Source organism: Leucopleurus acutus, assembly GCF_964270905.1.
Source record: "Leucopleurus acutus genome assembly, chromosome: 2".
In the NCBI taxonomy this organism is placed as follows: Eukaryota; Metazoa; Chordata; class Mammalia; order Artiodactyla; family Delphinidae; genus Leucopleurus; species Leucopleurus acutus.
Window position 1 is genome coordinate 159,192,142 of NC_139143.1, and position 17,761 is coordinate 159,209,902.

At 40.1% G+C, this 17,761-nt stretch overlaps 1 protein-coding gene across 5 annotated transcripts in view; it reads left to right on the forward strand.

Annotated features, from left to right (window-relative positions):
- Positions 1–336: 336 nt before the first annotated feature.
- The window catches only part of FOXJ3 (forkhead box J3), a 131,841-nt gene continuing 114,416 nt past the window's right edge, over positions 337–17,761 (forward strand). For 4 of the 5 annotated variants that reach the window (XM_082834386.1, XM_082834390.1, XM_082834389.1 and 1 more), the window contains exon 1: positions 337–449. The gene's annotated coding sequence lies outside the window, so the exon portion shown is untranslated. Of the gene's footprint in view, positions 450–6,364; positions 6,449–17,761 lie in introns of all 5 variants that reach the window. The other variant, XM_082834387.1, reaches the window with a different exon arrangement.

Genomic DNA, 17,761 nt, shown 5'->3' on the forward strand with positions numbered 1-17,761 from the left:
TCTGAGGAGCAGAGACCTGGTCCAAGCCATCATCCCCGCCCCAAGTCGCTCGGAGGTGCCGGCGGCTGGCTGATACCCGCAGCACAGAACCAAGGCCCCGGGAGTCCCAGGGCACTACTTGTTCCAGCGGAGGGATCACAAGCGCGTTGCCACGACTGTGACCGCGGAGGAGTCGTGACGCCGCTGACGCCGTGCCGGTGGCGCAGCGACGTCGCAGGAGGCGGGGGCGGGGGCGGTGGCGGCGGCGGGGGCGGGAGGGGGAGCGGGTTGGGAAGTAGTTCCGGGTGCGCGGCCCCGGATGTTGGCTGCTCCCGCTGCCGCCGCCGCTCTCGGCGCTGCTCCGGGCCTCGGCCGCTCGCACCAGGCACCGTTGGGACGTTTCCCGGGGGGCGGAGACGCACACAGCGGCCGGGGGCTCGGCCGGGCCGTACCGGCCTGCGCAGCCTGAGGTGAGCGCCCGCTGCCGGGGTGGTCGGGCCGGGACGGCGGGCGAGGAGGCGGGGCCGGGGCATCTCCCGGGACGGAGGTAGGGGCTGCCCTCCTCGAGACGCCGTCTCCCTCCTCACAGCCGCGGTCGTGTCGCGGGGCCGGCGGCGGGCGGGGCGGGGCAGGGGGCCCGGGCCCAGGCTGAGGCCTGGCGGGCGGCGAGGGCTGTGTCGCTCCCTCCCCCGCGGCGCTTCTCAGCTGCTGCTGCTCCTCAGCGGGGAAGCGGCGGCTCCGCACCTCCCGCCCCTCCCCCAGGCGGGGCCCGGGGGAGCCAGACTGAGTTCCCGGGGGCGTAGAGTCCGAGGACAGTGGCCGTCTTCCCTCCGTGACCTGCCTCTGGCCTGGACTAGCCCCCTTTCCCGGCACGATGCAGCTTCTTCCTTTCAAGCTCCGGGGTGCTTTTCGGCCGGCGAGGCGGCCAGTATCTCGCGCATCGGGGGTGCCCTTCGGGGTGAGGAGGCCCGTGCGGGGGCCTGCGTTCCCACCCATCCTGTCGCCGTGTCCTTTACCGGCATTGGGCAGAGGCAGCCGTTCCATGCGGACGTGTTGCTGTCCTGTGTGTGTTGCATCCTGCCCACGTGGTAGGGTGCCCCCCCCCCCTCCATTTTTGCAGCTAGTGAGGAGGGAGGTTAAAGCGGGGTGGTTTTTACTCTGATTTGCTCCGGGTGGCGTGGAAGGTGTTAGGGTCATTTTGCTTTGCCGAGGCGTACTGTTGGTCAGCTGGAAGAAGCAAGACTTGTAGTCTCTGAAATTGAGACCAGTAGGGGACTTGGTTTCATTGACATCTTCCTCCTCTTCCTTTAGCTCTTGTTCTTTTCTTTACCGTTTAATCCTAAAGAGAGAATAATATGCTTTAGCTGCTGATGCATTGAGGTGCATAGTTTTCACTTCTCCATTTTACTTTTTGTGTGTATGATTGGCGAAGCGTTTTCTTTTCTGTGTTGTGCAATCCACGTCTCAGTTGTTCCTAGTTGGATTCCTGAATGAGCTGAGTTGGGCTGGCCAGGGAGTTAGAGATTGGTGGGCATCTTCCTTGTCTTTTCCTAACATTTACTTTATTTTTTCCTTCTGTTTTGTTTGCCAGTGAAGCAGGCGTGCATGTCATGGATGTGTTACATGCATAGCTCTTTATTTGCAAGGCAGCACTAGGTAGTTTCACTGAGTCACTCATTTCGTGGGAGCTCTTTTATTTCACTTTTCCTCTCTTTCTGTTGAGTATCATTGCACTCTCTGGTTTTTGAAACTGTTTTTGAAACGTGTTTTGAGTAGTTTCTTTCCTTAATGTCTCTTCCAGGTTAAGGTTTCCATCTTCCTGTGTTTTGCTCTTTTGTGACCACAGATTGCTCCCTTAACTGGGAGCGGGACACGGCAGCAGTGAGAGAAGCCTTGTATTCCTCCTAGACTTTAGCAGATATTTATAGAAAAGCAATAACTCCTCTCTGTTTTTCTCTTTGGGTAGTTTCTAGAGATTTGATTGAATTTTTTAGATATCTGTTTTCTTTTTGTGTTCTTGGAGTTAAGGTGAATCATTTTCTTGGTTTTGTGCTGCTGAAGGTGCTGGGGTCTTCCTCATGCTTTTATTAGGTTTTTTTTTGGATGGGGTCAGGACATGTTTATTTTGGCTCTTTTTGATTCATTAGTTTGGTGAAATGAAAAATCCTCATATTTTGAAGTCACTTTTTAGATTCCAAAATGGCCAGTTCTCACTTTTTCTTGGTTTTTCACATGTGCATTCTCTTTAAGTGTATGTTTGTTTTTTCTTTTATCTGGTACAATTGTTAGTATATTCTCTTTCTAGGTATGTAAAATAAAAATATTTAAATACAGATTCTGTCCGCCCTCACCATGGTAAGTATGGGTGGGGCAGTGGAAAATAGAGAATGCTGTTCTGATACATTCTGAGGCATATTTATTTAGTTAAGTCAGCATTTGTGTACTTCTGCAAAATACAGTGCTACGTGTGAAGTGGTCTGTATGAAGAGACACAAGGAATAAAATATGTGGTCTCTTCACACTTCTGTTGGGGAAACAACATGTAACATGCATCATTCATAATTCCAAGCAACATCAAGCTCCTGGTTGGGATAACAGTGCAGCCAAAGTCAAAGGTATAAGTGAGATTTGGAAAATTTGGAATTTTCAAAGGGCAAGAGATGTATTTAGTTAAGGGGTATTTGCAAAGACATAGACGTGGCAATGTACAAAAGATATTGAGCAGTTTGACTGGCATAGGGAATCTGTATTGGTGAATAAGAATAAATGAGTTTAGGCTTGGTGAGTGTGTATTGGTGTAGGACCTTATTAAGGATATAGGGTTTAATTTGATGGGGTACCACAGTGGGTTCTAAAGATTGAGAGTAAGATGATGCATATTGTTCCTGAGGAAGGTTTTCATAATTAGTTGAATGTCCTGGAGTAGGAAGACTGACTAGAAGGCTCTTGGAGAATTTTAGGAACAAGATGATGAGAGTCTGAGATAAAATGGTGATGTTTGGAATAAAATAATAGCTAGCATTTATTGAGTACTGTATGCCAGGCACAATGTTCTAAGGTATTCACATGTATTTAACTCATAAAATCTTCATAATAAGGTCTTATTATTCCTATGAAGAAACCGAGTTACAGAAAGGTTAAGTAACTTGCCCTAAATCCTATAGAGAGTAAGCAGCAGAGCCAGGATTTGAACCCAGGCAGTCTTGCCTTTGAGCCTATGCATTTAATCTTTATATTGTCCTATGAAAGGGTGTATAGAATATATAAGAGGATGTATGTTTGAGTAAAAATTAATTTGAACTTAGTGATGATTGAATGTGTGCCAAGGGAAGAGAGCAAATTAAACATTAAAAGATTAAAGCCTAGAATCCTGGGAGAATGGCTGATAATGATGAGGAAATTAGGAAAGCGTCACTGTGAAGATAAATGAGCTAAGGTGGGTTATGGTCAGCACTTCGATTGTATTCAATCAAGTTTTCAATAAAAGGCTAGTCTTCTGCAACTCCCGATAGCCTTTTCTCGTTGCTGGTTTTGCTCTGGAAATGCAGGCTAGTTTAATATTAATCTAAGCACAACAATTAGAAAAACAGATCTATTCAAAAGAAAAAATATATAGGAATTATTTTGGTTGAGTCATACCACTGCTTCCCAACCTTAGTGAAGATAAGATTTGAATAGAGGAATCCTGTAGTATATCACTATAAGATGAACAGAGATGCAATGTAGATTGTGCACTTACCAGGACTGTATTTGGTAGTAAAAAAAAATATGTGAGTAGATGAGTGTTGGGAGGTTAGTAGCATGATGGCGAGAGAACTTTGAGGTTTGGAACTGTGGGTGACATTATAGGCTAATAGGTAAAGCATTCTGAGAAGAACCAGGAAGTACATCAGTGCCACAGAAGCCAAGGATAGGAAGGATAGTGTGGTAGACAGTATCAGATGTAGTCTCAAAGTTCAGAAACAATCATCATGATGAAAAGACTATTGAACCAGGAGGTGATTTATAACCTTAGAATTTTGAAAGGAAGGATAAGAGATGCCAGATTTGCTTTCCGCAGAAGGCTTTGTAGAGATTTTGTGGTCTGGTGTGGTAATTCTTAGTATTTTCTCCTATTGCTTCCTCCAGTCCCATTCTTGTCCACATGTCCAAGCTACTCAAATATCAGAAAACTCACTTTTTTTCTTAAAAAAAAAAGAAACGTGTTCTAAAGCCAGTGATTTAATACTTTCTCTCACACTTTTTATTCTTTTTTTAAACAGTTTTACTGAGATAATTCACATACTATACAATTCACCCATTTAAAGTGTACATACAGTTCAGTGATTTTTAATGTATTCACCAAATTGTGCAGCCATCACCACAATCATCATCCCAAAAGAGAAAGTCTGTAACCATTAACAGTCACTCTCCATTTCCCCCTCATTCCCCAGTCCTAGGCAACCACTAATGTACTTACCATCTCTGTAGATTTGCCTATTCTGAACATTTTGTATAAATGGAATCATACAACATGTGGTCTTTTGTGTCTGGCTTTTTTCACTTAGCATAGTGTTTCAAGGGTTATCCATTTTTGTAGTATGTATCAGTATGTCATTCCTTTTTATTGTTGAATATTCCATTGTATGGCTCTACTACCTTAAGTATCTACTTATCAGTTGGTGGACATTGGGGTTTCTTACTCTTTTAAAAATCCTCCCTATCTTCATTTTAATCTTCACCCTGCCAACTCCATCCCTCTCATGGCTTGTCTTTTAGATTATAACCTCTACTATGCATTCTGCTAGGCACTGGGGATATAAAGATGAGTGCGACATGGCTTTTGGACATTGATATGGTGTGTTTATGGTTTACATATGTTTTCTCATGTGTTATCTATTTTATCATGCAACAACCCTGTGATGTAGGCAAAGCGTTTTTTAAGATGAGTAATTTTGAAGTTTAGATTAGGTGACTTGCCCAAGATTGCCCAGTTAAGTCAGTGTTGGAGCAATTAGATCATCTTAGTGCATGCCCATTGCTCTTTCCACTTCTCTATGCTGCTATTCTAACTTAAAGGAGCCTCTTGTGAATTCCTGGAGAATTAGAGAGTTGGAAAATTCCCTTGCTTAGGGAATCAGTAACTTGTAATGTTTGATCTTCAGGACATAAAATGAGATTTTTTTCTTACTTCGTTCTGTCACTTGTTTGTGATTTAGATAAGTCATTTCATATTTCTGCCTTTCTTTCAGAACTTTACTGGGGATTAATGTGATGATGGTGATAATGGTAGTGGTAATAATAATAGCTAACATTTTCTGAGGCTTTAGGATGGGCTCAAAAGTGTTCTAACTGTTTTTCATTTATTATTCATATAATCCTCACAACAACTCTAAAAGGTAGGTTTTTTTGTTATCAAAAATTTACAGATGAGGATACAGGCATAGAGAGGTTAAGTAACTTGCCTAAAGGTATGTAGCTAGGGATGGAAAGAACCAGGATTTGAACCCCTGCAGTCTGTTTTCAGACCTCAGTGACTCTTAATCACTGTACTGTTAACTGTGTTATGAATTAATAGAGGGTATTATTTCAAGTAAGGGTATGACCAGAATATGAAGATTGGATTTTGAATGTAGTTGGGGAAACAAACAGCAAAATTAAGTTGACATTGCATCCACATTTCTTTTAAATATCAATCTAACACTTCAGTGTACAGAGATACGTGTTGTGTAGGCATCCAGGTACATTTTTTTTCTGTTTATCCCTGCTAATAGCCTCTCAACTCAGAAACTGCATTATTTTCAGTGCTCTTCACTGTCAGCTTTGTTAGTCATTAGCTTTCCACATTGTCGCTATTCAGAAACCTTGGCTTAGGACAGCTGAAGCTTACTTTAACCTCTCCTGAGCCTCCCTTTAACTGTGAATCTTTGTTTTCCATTTTGAACAGTTAGCCTTTCAGTCCTAGATGGAGGTACTCTTTACCTCCTCCACCCCAAAACTCAGAAAACACCACAGAGGCATTTTATAACAACGGTCAAAAAATTTGACCATCTTATTTGGCATAACTGGATTTTAGTGCACAAATAACAAGAACCAAAGCACAGTGTTTTGGTTAAAGAGATTGACTTATACTGAAATTGGAAAAGGCATCTGCTATACAGGATTTTGGATTTAATAGAATTTGTTATAACCAGATCCACTGAGCATTATTACTGTGAGCCATCTGCTGGGACATGGAAATAGCTTTGTTATATGGAACCCGATGTATTTATATTTATAACAATGGCATTCTACTTATTTTAAGTAATCTTTTGTAGTTACGTACCTTGGCTGCTATTTTACTTGGTATATCACCTGATAACCTGAGAATGCAATGTCTTTCAAAGTGGTTATTACTTTTCTGTAGAATTGAGACAAAACAACAAATGGAGAGCAAATGAGACTCATATATGGTGTCAAACTTTAATGCTGTAACAAGAGAAAATACTGGGTAAGTATGAATATGATATAAGCTAATTAGGACCATTTTCAATAAGAACTCTTTGGCACCATTAAGTTTAGTTTCTAGTAATTACTAAACTACTCTGGTTGCTCTAAGACTTTTACTGTAAATCTAAAGTGATTTCATTTTGGTATAATCAGACCTACATTAACACTGCTCTGTCTGACTTATTTCCGATCAACAGGTCTGTTGTGGGATGCAATAAGAGAAACTTGTTAGAACATAGTCCTAGAAAACTCTTCTGAGTTGAATGCTAACAATTTGGAGATGGGCAAAGTCCTTGGGTGGAAGTTTTTAGAGAGAGTCTAGAAACCTGGCATGTTGACTGTCTTTGTTTGGGCTGCTGTAACAAAATGCCACAGATTGGGTAACTTATAAACAACAGAAATTTATTGCTCATCGTTTTGGAGGCTGGAAAGTCTTAAGATCAAGTGCCAGCATGGTCACCTTCTGGTGAGGGTCCCCTTCTTGGGTCATAATTGGCACTTTCTTGTTGTGTCCTCACATAGTGGAAGGGGCAAGGGATCCCTCCTGGATCTTTTATAAGAGGCTAGTCCTATTCATGAAGGCTCTGCCCTCATGATCTAACTACCTCCCAAAGACCCCACGTCCTAATATCGTCATCTTTGGGGGTTAGGATTTCAACATACAAATTTTGGAGGGACACAAACATTTAAACTGTAGCATAGGCTATTTTTTCATTATTTTCAAATAATATATATGTCATGGATTCCATTGAAGACTTGACTGATTATCCTAGGATGACCCTGTGTGTGAAGGAGACTTTATCTAGTAACTTAGTTTTAGCTAAAGTTTTTACCTGGAGTACAAAGCTAAAACGTGTAAATGAATTCTACCTAGATGGAGTCCTGCCCAGTGGTATAGTGGTGTCAAGGATATAAGACTGATCTTCTGATTGATTGGTAAAGTGTGGTGCCAGTGTCACCTTATTAAACATTTCAGAAGTTGGAATTGGCTTTTTCTACGGCTGAGACCTGGCCTTACTGTGAAACATAGATTTATGAGAGAATGGATGAAGGGAGGAAGACTGCTAGAACTCATTAATAACAATTTCAAATTCTGTTTGCTTACAGAGAGATGGGATTGGGAGGGGTGCAGTATGGTAGAAAGAAGTTATTAATATCCTAGACTTTGGCTGGTGTGTATATGGGTGCTTATTAAATTATTAAAAAGAACTAAAAAGTTTCTGTGGCTTGTCTGTAGAACTTTGGGAAATTAATTACAGGCACAACAGTCAAATATGCTGCAGTCAGGAGCAGGTTGACTCTTCTGAATGAAGATGGAGCAGACTGTCATGGCAGGAGATAAACCATATATGGCATCAGTTTTTGCTAGTGTGGTTGGGTCTGTGAATCTGTGACACGCTTTACTTGTCTACCCTGTGTAAGGACCTGTTGATGGTATTGTCTCACGTGTATATGTAGATAGTAATCACCATCAGAAATGGTGTCTTTGTGTATCAGGGAAGTCATGTTTTATGTCTGTTACAGGGCATGTGTGCGTTGGAAAGATTTCCACCTTAATTTGAATAATACTTTATGAAAAGCTTTTTCTCTGATCTATTAGAAAAACAGTCCTGTGATATAGGTAAGGCAATAATATTCGTATTCCTGTTGATAAATGGAGAAAATGAAATACAAGCTAAGATTGACTTAGTGTCACTTAGTTATTTAATAGAGCAGAGACAGGAGCCTAGATCCTGCATTCTGTCTCTAGTCTTGTACTTTTTAGTAGAAAGCTGACAAGGTTTTTTTTTTTAAACTTACATTGCGTTCTTATTTATTCATTGATTGATTGCTGCACGTGGGCTTTCTCTAGTTGTGGTGAGCGGGGGCTGCTCTTCCTTGTGGTGTGCGGGCTTCTCACTGGTGGCTTCTCTTGTTGTGGAGCACAGGCTCTAGGTACGCGGGCTTCAGTAGTTGTGGCACGTGGGCTCAGTAGTTGTGGCTCATGGGCTTTAGAGCGCAGGCTCCATAGTTGTGGCGCACAGGCTTAGTTGCTCTGTGGCATGTGGGATCTTCCCGGACCAGGGCTCAAACCCATGTCTCCTGCATTGGCAGGCGGATTCTTAACCACTGCGCCCCCATGGAAGCCCAGCTGACAAGGTTTTTATGCAACACACGCTTGGATTTCTGAGGTAGAAATTAAAGTTTAAGAACTCCAAAGGACCTGGGCTCCTTGGAGCATTGTCTTGTGATAATGTCAGACTAGGGTACATACAACTGTTGAGAGCAGCTTCTTCCTTTGTTAAATTTGGGTCCATTTCCAGTAATTGGATGCATTTTTACTTGAACTTGCATTCTTTGTGAATTCTGGAAGTGAGGAGATGGAATCAGAAGGGAAACTTTTAAGGATTACTAAATAGCAGATTTGGTCTTATTATTATGAAAGTATACATCTATAAAAATATAGAGAATGAGGAATTGTATCTGGAACATTTAGAGATTGAGGGTGCTTGGGTTACTGCCATAGTGCGAACATATTGTTTTTTGCCGATGGGCAGGAAGAGTGACAGTATATAAAGAACTTATAACTCCACAGAAAAAAAGACTGGGAAAGAAAGCATCACGTTGGGTAGTCTTTATTTTCACCTTTGAACCTGTTTATATTTTCTATAAGTTCTCTACAGTGAGCATATATCATTTTTATAGTCTTCTGTTTTCTAGTCTTTAAAAAATAAACATGTATGATTTTTATGGTTCAAATGAGAATTTGGAAAAATGTGAATCGTAGCACTTTTGAAGAGTAGTTTAAACACTGGTGCTATCAAAGTATTTTGCTTTTTAGGCAGTTATGTTAATAAATCAGTTTGATAAATTATTTGATTATAATCTTATAGGTCAGGTTGTGGGTGTATTAAGTGTTTTGGGTTTTTCTTTGTAGAAATTGGTCATTTAGCTCTGGTGGTCAATAAATTAATTTTAGTCCCCCAGAAGCAACCAGGAACTTAGGTTTACATATAGTAATTACTTATCAATAAATGACCTAAAAGTAGCACTCTGACTTATAGTGAAAACTGGATTTAAGAACCTACTCATCTGCTTTAATTTCCTTGGCAGATTTCTAATAAGAAAAACCAAATTGTCATTGATTCTTTAAGGTACTTGTTTTCATCCGGGGACATTGGACTCAGTTTCTCTCATTCATTTGCTCATTTATTCACCATGTGTTATGTCCTGGGAACTGTACTAAATGCTGGGGACACAAGTAACTGATAGGGTCCCTGCCATCAAGGACTACAGCTTTTGGTTTGGGAGAGACATCAGAAGAGAGATCCTAGGCATATGGAGAGACCCATTTTTTCTGTTTTTCTAGTTTTTAACTAAAAAGCAGCATGACTAGCTTGTTTGAAGAATTTAATGCTTTTGGTGGTGTGGTTAGATGGCTTTAAGAGGAGCTGATGGTTTCATAATTATTTTTCTGACTCCAAAATATTGAAAATCCTTGATCTAGAGAATTGCCTTATCTAAGGAGCGTTGCTTACTGAGGTAGATGACCCAGGCGTTTATATTTATATCCGATTTGCTTTGGGAGCATAATTAAGAAACCTGTGTTGATTCTTCTAGGATGGAGACAGTATCTTTTGTTGTCTTTTATTCTCTCTACTGTTGATCCTTGAACAACAAGGGTTTGAACTGCACAGGACCACTTGTAGGAGGATACTTTTCTATTGTGACTATGACAGTACTACACGGTCCATGGTTTGAATCTGCCGATGCGGAGGAACTGCAGATATGGAGGGGCAACTGTAAGTTATACTCGGGTAAACCCCCATGTTGTTCCAGGATCAACTGTACTAGTAAATGGAAGGATATTTCATATTTGAGCTTAACTTTAAGAATATTAACATCGATGCATTGTATCAAAAGTTACCTTTTGTCTAATATATATATGTATGTATGTCTATATGTAATATATAGATATATAGTAGTTCCTAACATCTTAAGAGTTAATCTTTTATTCAGGCCAGCGAGATATCCCACTAAAACACTTGAGAAAGAGTCATTCGCCTACTCTTAGAACACCTGTAGTCACCGATAGCCGTAAGGTAGCCTGTTTGTTGTTAGCTCTAATTGGGGCAAAATTTGCTTGTAACTTCATCTCTTTTTCCTAGTCCTTCTCTGCAGAACATTAGACACCTAGTTTGCCTTCTTTGACAAGATAACTCTAAATATATGAATGCGATTGTTCATTCAGCAAATATTTTGTCAGCACCTACATATGCAAAACATGGTCCGGGGCATTGTGAGAGATCCAAAGGTAATTAAGAGGCATAGTCTCTTCTCAGAGAACTGATACAGAGAAAGTCATGGGTTTGTTGAAAAGAGTGGTTTTGCTTATGATGATCAGGAAACTTCTTGGAAACAATAATGTTTGAATTAAGATTAGTGATGGGGTCGACTAGGCTGACTGCATAATCAAAAACCTAGAGATGAGGAAGAACAATGCAAGTTAGAGGAGTAGCAAGAGGCCCAGCCTGGCTGTTTGACAAACTATCCTCAAGGATATTGAAAATGTTCATTGTTTATTCTCAGCACCTGGAGGAGTGTTCGTAAATAATAGGTGCTCAGTAAATATTTGTTGAATGAATGAATGGTTACATTTGGGAAATACTGAACAACTTCTTGAAGAGTGATAAAGCGCTTTAGGATATTGAACACTTTGATAAGTCCCTTAGAGAGAAAAAAAATACTTGACTCAAACTTACTTGATTATGGAATGCCTGTTAACAGCTCTGGAAAATATTACACTGAGTCTCTACGGTAGAGGAGACAGGGAATGCTGGAAAGTGTTTTCTTCAAGCTAAACACACCCATTTTCTTCATTCTATACTTGACATTTGGCTTCTAAACTCTTCACTAGGCTGATTTCCCTCCCTGCAAGCATTCTAGCTCATAAGTGTTCTTAAAACGTGGTACTCAAACAGAACACAATACTCCAGTTGTGAGCTAACCAGTGAAGAGTGAATGGGACTGCTACCCTCCTTGATCTGGATACTATTCTTCTAATGAACCCTAAGACTGTGTTTTCGTTTTAGCAGCTGAGTCACTGTCTTGGCTCATATTCAGTTCTCATATTAATTTACAAGAAGTTCTTTGAGTAGATTCTCTGATTTCCTATTAGTAGAGCTAACACATGAATGCCCATTTTTTTTCTGATTGAGTCTAGGTTGTTTTCTCAGAAGTACTAGTGATTCTTAAGTTTCCTGAAATCTGAGAAAGAAAAGAAAAAGAATTAGTTGTACAATGCTGGAGTAACATAAAAGTCCACCACTGCTGAGTATACTCAAAACTAGATAAAATATAATGAATCCCTCTATACCCATTACAGATTTAATAATTATTAAGCTGTTTGCTGTATATGCCTCAACTATCTTTTGCTTAAGTGTTTTAAAGAAAATCATAGGCATTGTCTTTTCACCCCTACAAACATCAGTATGCATCTCTAAAAAGTATAGACATTTCTTACATAACCATATGCCATTATTGTAGCTAACGAAATTAACAATATTTCCTACTAGTGTTATCACAATATCCAGTTCATAATAAATGTGTCCTTGACTATTTGTGTCTTTTTACAGTCGGTTTTTAATTGAATCAGGATTCAGACAAGGTCTACGCATTACATCTAGTTGTTACGTCTGTTGTCTCTTTTAGCCTAACACAGTTCCCCCCTTACTTTTTGGCATAATTTCATTGTGTCCACTTCTTTGACCTTTCCTGTCTCTATACCAAGTTCTGTTACTGTTTCTTTTGAAATAGCCCTAAGAGTTTTCCTTCATTTACAGCAATTCAGCAAACATTTTGGACTGTTATGTACAAAACATGTCCTAGGCATTATGGGAGGTAGAAAGGTTAATTTGACATGTGCCTGGCCTACTAGGAGGCCTGCAATCCAGTGGCAGAGACAGGTACATACAGAAACAATACGAAAGAGATTATTTGCCTTCGGATGGGTCATGCCTTGATTATATATCCTCCCATATATTTTCCTGGAAAATGCTGCTAGTGGTATCTTCTTAGTACATTACTTCAGGCATGTCCTGATCAGGAACCCACAGTTGATTGCCTTTTGAATCAATCCAAACTATACTGTTTTGGGCCTGGCACTCAATGCTCCACTAATTCCCACCTTTAGTGGAACGTGGAACTTCTCAAGACACAAATATCCTTTTTTGGACCAAATTTATATTGTCATGTAGAATTTTCATTTCTCAAACAAGATTATAGATATTTTGAGAGCAAAAATCTTGTCTTCTTTTTCTGTATAATATTGGAAAGCTTAATAATTAACTTTTGGAGCGTCCTGGCACATATGCCAGTAGGGCTGTTCTTCCTGCCTACTACCTTTCCAGAGACAGAGCTTCTGCCAGTTAGAAGTAAATAATCCAGGGGCTTCCCTGGTGACGCAGTGGTTAAGAATCCGCCTGCCAATGCAGGGGACACGGGTTCGAGTCCTGGTCCGGGAAGATCCCACATGCCGTGGAGCAACTAAGCCCGTGCGCCACAACTATTGAGCCTGCGCTCTAGAGCCCGCGAGCCACAACTACTGAAGCCCGCGTGCCTAGAGCCTATGCTCCACAACAGTAGAAGCCACCGCAGTAAGAAGCCTGTGCACCACAAAGAAGAGTAGCCCCTGCTCGCCGCAACCAGAGAAAGCCCACATGCAGCAACGAAGGCCCAACGCAGCCAAAAATTAAAAATAAATAAAATAAAATAAAAGTAAATAATCCAGTTCTGGGTCTCTTCTTTTACCCCAAAAGCCTCCTTAAAAATAGAAAAAAGCCCATTCAGTGGTCTGAATCACATAATGGCAGATACATGGTTTGGATGTTGCCACTTCCCCATCACCATGTCCATGGCAGACTACTAATTTCTTGTTTTTAGACATGACCTTCGCAGTGTAGCACTTCAAGCAGCTACTACCTATCGAGTATAATTGGCAAATGATATGAAACCTTTCTGCTATCCTTCTCCTAAACCAATAGTTCCTGAATTAAGCTGTGTATCAGAATCACCTGATACTTGTAATGAATAGATTTCCTAGGTTTTGCTCTAGATTGTTGAATTAGGATTTCCAGGAATTGGATAGAAATGATTCTTATAAAGTTGGCCATGGTTTGTAGACTTGCTTTGAGGACCAGGCAGGTAATTTTAATTTTGTTAAACAGCTCTAGGAGTGGAGACTATAGCTGCCCATCTTTTTGGGTGTATAGCATCTCATTCCTCTGACAACCAATATGTTGTTCTGACATGTTCAATTTATTTTATTATTTTTTAAATTAATTTATTTTTGGCTGCGTTGGTTATGCTTTGCTGTGTGTGGGCTTTCTCTAGCTGCGGTGAGCGGGGGCTACTCTTCATTGTGGTGCGCAGGCTTCTCCTCTTGGTGGCTTCTTTTGTTGCGGATCACGGCTCTAGGCGCACAGCCTTCAGTAGTTGTGGCTCACGGGCTCTAGAGCGCAGACTCAGTAGTTGTGGTGCATGGGCTTAGTTGCTCTGCGGCATGTGGGATCTTCCCGGACCAGGGATCGAACCCATGTTGCCTGCATTGGCAGGTGGATTCTTAACCACTGCACTACCAGGGAAATCCCTGATATGTTCAATTTACATTTCAGAGGTATGGTAGGATCTCTTGCTTTGAATTATACCAGGCAAAGCACATGCATCAAATGCCCAAGATAAAGATATGGGATCCAGAGAGGTGGCATCTTGGTTTTCTAAATATAACTGAGCTTAGATTTAAAGCCTCAGAACCCTTCAGCCCTCTGGAAACTTATTCTTTCTCTGTTTAGTGAATACCTTTAAAACTTTAAAATGGAAGAGTTCAACATTTTTGGAGTAAACAGTCTTTTGAATTTTTCATACTTCATGTATATTCATTAAAGATGATTTAAACATATAATGTGATTTAACTTCATATACCTTTGTTAGATTTTCCATAAAAGTACACCTACAAGTTGGGGAAATGTTCTTTATTAGACCACATGATTTGATTTTGAGACTGGAAATTGTGGTTAAGTTATTGAGCATAGTAGAGAGACTGAAGTTTCAGGACTATCCAGTGAGTTAATGACAGACCCAGAAATAGAATCCTGTGTTATTTGCTTGGGTTATGATTTGGTTTGAAGAGGGTGGCCTGTGATCTACTTACATAAATTTCAGGAAGTTAGGTTTGGGGTTTGGAAGAAGTTACAGCTCTGTGATGTTTGGCCAAGAAGCTCCCCTCACCCACATTTACCACCTGTTTTATTGACAGCAATCCTAAACTATGGAGGGTAAAGAGACAGTTCAGCCTTACACTTCCTACTCCTACAGGAACAGTCTTATAAAGCTGAAGCTGATTGTTGGTTGGCATGCTTTTTTTCATCTTCTGTTATAAGAGAATAACAACACCTGGCCCTAGTGTTGTTTTTAGGAGGAGAGGGTTATAACCTAAGTCGTTGATATATAGTGTTAGAGTGGTTTCCTATAGAATTTTTTCAGGGTATATAGAGGTGTATACATAAGTGTATCTTCATTAAACATGCTTAATTAATAAACAGTATGGTTTGGAAATGGTGGAGCCCACCAGAAAACAAACTTTCTTGAACCACTAATGGTTCAAGGGGTTATAGATTTCAAAATAATTGCTATAGTAGAGTTGCTTTCTGGGGAAGTCATTACTTTCACTCTCCCCTTTTCCATTTTGTGGGGTGCGGGGGGCGCTCATATGGCACTAGTTAAGCAGCAGCTTACAGAACAAGAGAACATTTTGTGTGTGATGGTTCTTAAACTTGCTCTTTTAAAAAAACCAAAGGAACCCCCCAGCTTTATTGAGATAAAATTCACATACCATATAATTCACCTGTTTAAAGTGTAAAATTCAATGGGTTTGTTTTTTTATAAATTTATTTTATTTAGTTTTGGCTGCGTTGGGTCTTTGTTGCTGAGCGTGGTGGCTATTCTTCATTGCGGTGCACAGGCTTCTCATTGTGGTGGCTTCTCTTGTTGCAGAGCACGGGCTCTAGAGCACAGGCTCAGTAGTTGTGGTGCACGGGCCCAGCTGCTCTGCAGCATGTGGAATCTTCCTGGACCAGGGCTCGAACCCATGTCCCCTGCATTGGCAGGCGGATTCTTAACCACTGTGCCAGCAGGGAAGCCTCAATGTTTTTTTTTTTAACATATTCATAGGGTTGTGTAATCATTGCTGCAGTCTAATTATAGAATGTTTTCCTCTCCCTCTAAAAGAAACCCCACACTCATTAGCAGTCAATCCACTTTACCTGCCTCCCCAGCCCTATGAAACTACTAATTTAACTACTAATCCATAATCTAACTATTAATATAAATTTGTTTTGGACATTTTATATAAATGGAATCATGTAATGTGTAGTTTTGTTACTGACTTCTTTCACTTAGCATGTTTTCAAGGTTGTAGCACGTACCATTCCTTTTTATTGCCAAATAATATTCTGCTGTATGGTTATAACATCTTATTTATCCATTCGTCAAGTTACTGGGCATTTGGATTGTTTCCACTATTTTGCTATTATGATTTTTTGCTGCTGTGAACATTCGTGTACAGATTTTTCTGTGGAGGTATGTTTTTGTTTCTTGGGTATATTCCCTGGGAGTGGAATGGCTGTGTCATATGATTACTCTATGTTTAACTTTTTGACAAACTGCCAAACTGTTTTCCAAAGTGGCTGCACTGTTTTACGTTTTTCACTATCAATGTATGAGGGCTTCAGTTTCTTCACATCTTTGCAACCTTTGTTATTATCTGTCGTTTTGATTATAGCCATCCTAGCTGGTGTGAAGTGGTATCTCATTATTTCGATTTGCATTTCCCTAATAACTAATGACGTTGAACATCTTTTCATATCTTATTGGACATTTTAATATCTTCTTTGTAGAAATGTGTATTCAAATCTCTGCCCCTTTTTTTTTTTTTTTGCAGTCAAATGCTCTTCCTCTGTGCTGTATCTCCAAATCTTTGCCCATTTATAAGTTGGGTTGTCTTTTTATTATTGAGTTGTAAGGGTCCTTTATATATTCTGGATACCTAACTTGCTTTTCTAACTGTGAATTTGTCTGAAATTACTTGCTTGGAGGCAGAGAGAAGTAATGGATACAAAGACTACATTAAAAAAAATCTGGTGAGTTTTCAGTTAGATTTTAATTGTTCTTATTTTACGTTTATTCTCTTTTTCCAACTCTTGAGGAACCTGGTTTATTCATTGAACAAATATGGCTGCAGACTGTATACCAGGATTTGGGGATATAACAGAGAATGAAACAGAAACTTTTATCTGCGTTCTAGTGGGAGAGAAACAGATAGTGAAACAAAAGTCATATCAAATCATATCAGATGATGACGAGCTATGAAGAATAAAACAGGATAATGGGGATATACTGTGATGAGCTTTCTAACATATTCTTCACCTTTCCTGATTTCTTAATCTGTTCCTCTCTGCTCTGTTTGACCTTTTTTGCGTTTTCTGTTTATTTTCATTGTATGTAGTTTGTGGCTAAACTTTTACTTCACTCTCTCTCCTTATTCTTAACACCCTTGCAGTCTAATTTTTGCTTTCACTAGTCCACAAGATCCACCCTCTATAGTAATAATGATCTTCTATTAAAAGCCAGTATTGTCTTTTCAGTTTATGTCCATCTTAATCTTTGTGTAGCACTATTGCCTTTCTATCCATTAAATCACTTGCTGCAACCTCCAGTACAGTTTTCTCAAGTTTTTTTTTTTTTTTTTTAACTGGTTTGTCTTCTCTAAATCTGTTAGAGTTCTCCAAATTTAAGTTTTGGCCTCTCTTCTCCCTCTAACATTACCATGGTGAATTGATCATTCTCACATGATTTTTTGCTTTCTGAGAGCATGTGACTCTTGAGTTCTCACTTTCTAGCTATAGCTGCATCACTGCCTTCAGGTTTAACTAGTGAAGCTGCAGTGGACAGCTTGATTGCTACTCACTCAGCAGGATTCTTTTCCCTTTATGCCTTCCTCTGACAGATTTTTCCTGTTTAGGCTGATTAAGACACGGGTTATTTCCATGACTGCTTTAATGATTACCTGTGACTAATGGTATAACAATTCACAGTGTTCAGTCAAGGAACCTGATTCAGAGGGGTTGTTCCTTCATGGGTGCTAGTGAATTTTTTACTTTCAGGTCTTTTGAAAGAGCTAAATTCCGAAGTTAGAAAAAGAAGGAATAATCTCTTGACCTCTAGTGCTTATAGTATTCATTTTCAACAAAGTTTTAATTCTTACTTTTTTTTTTTCTTT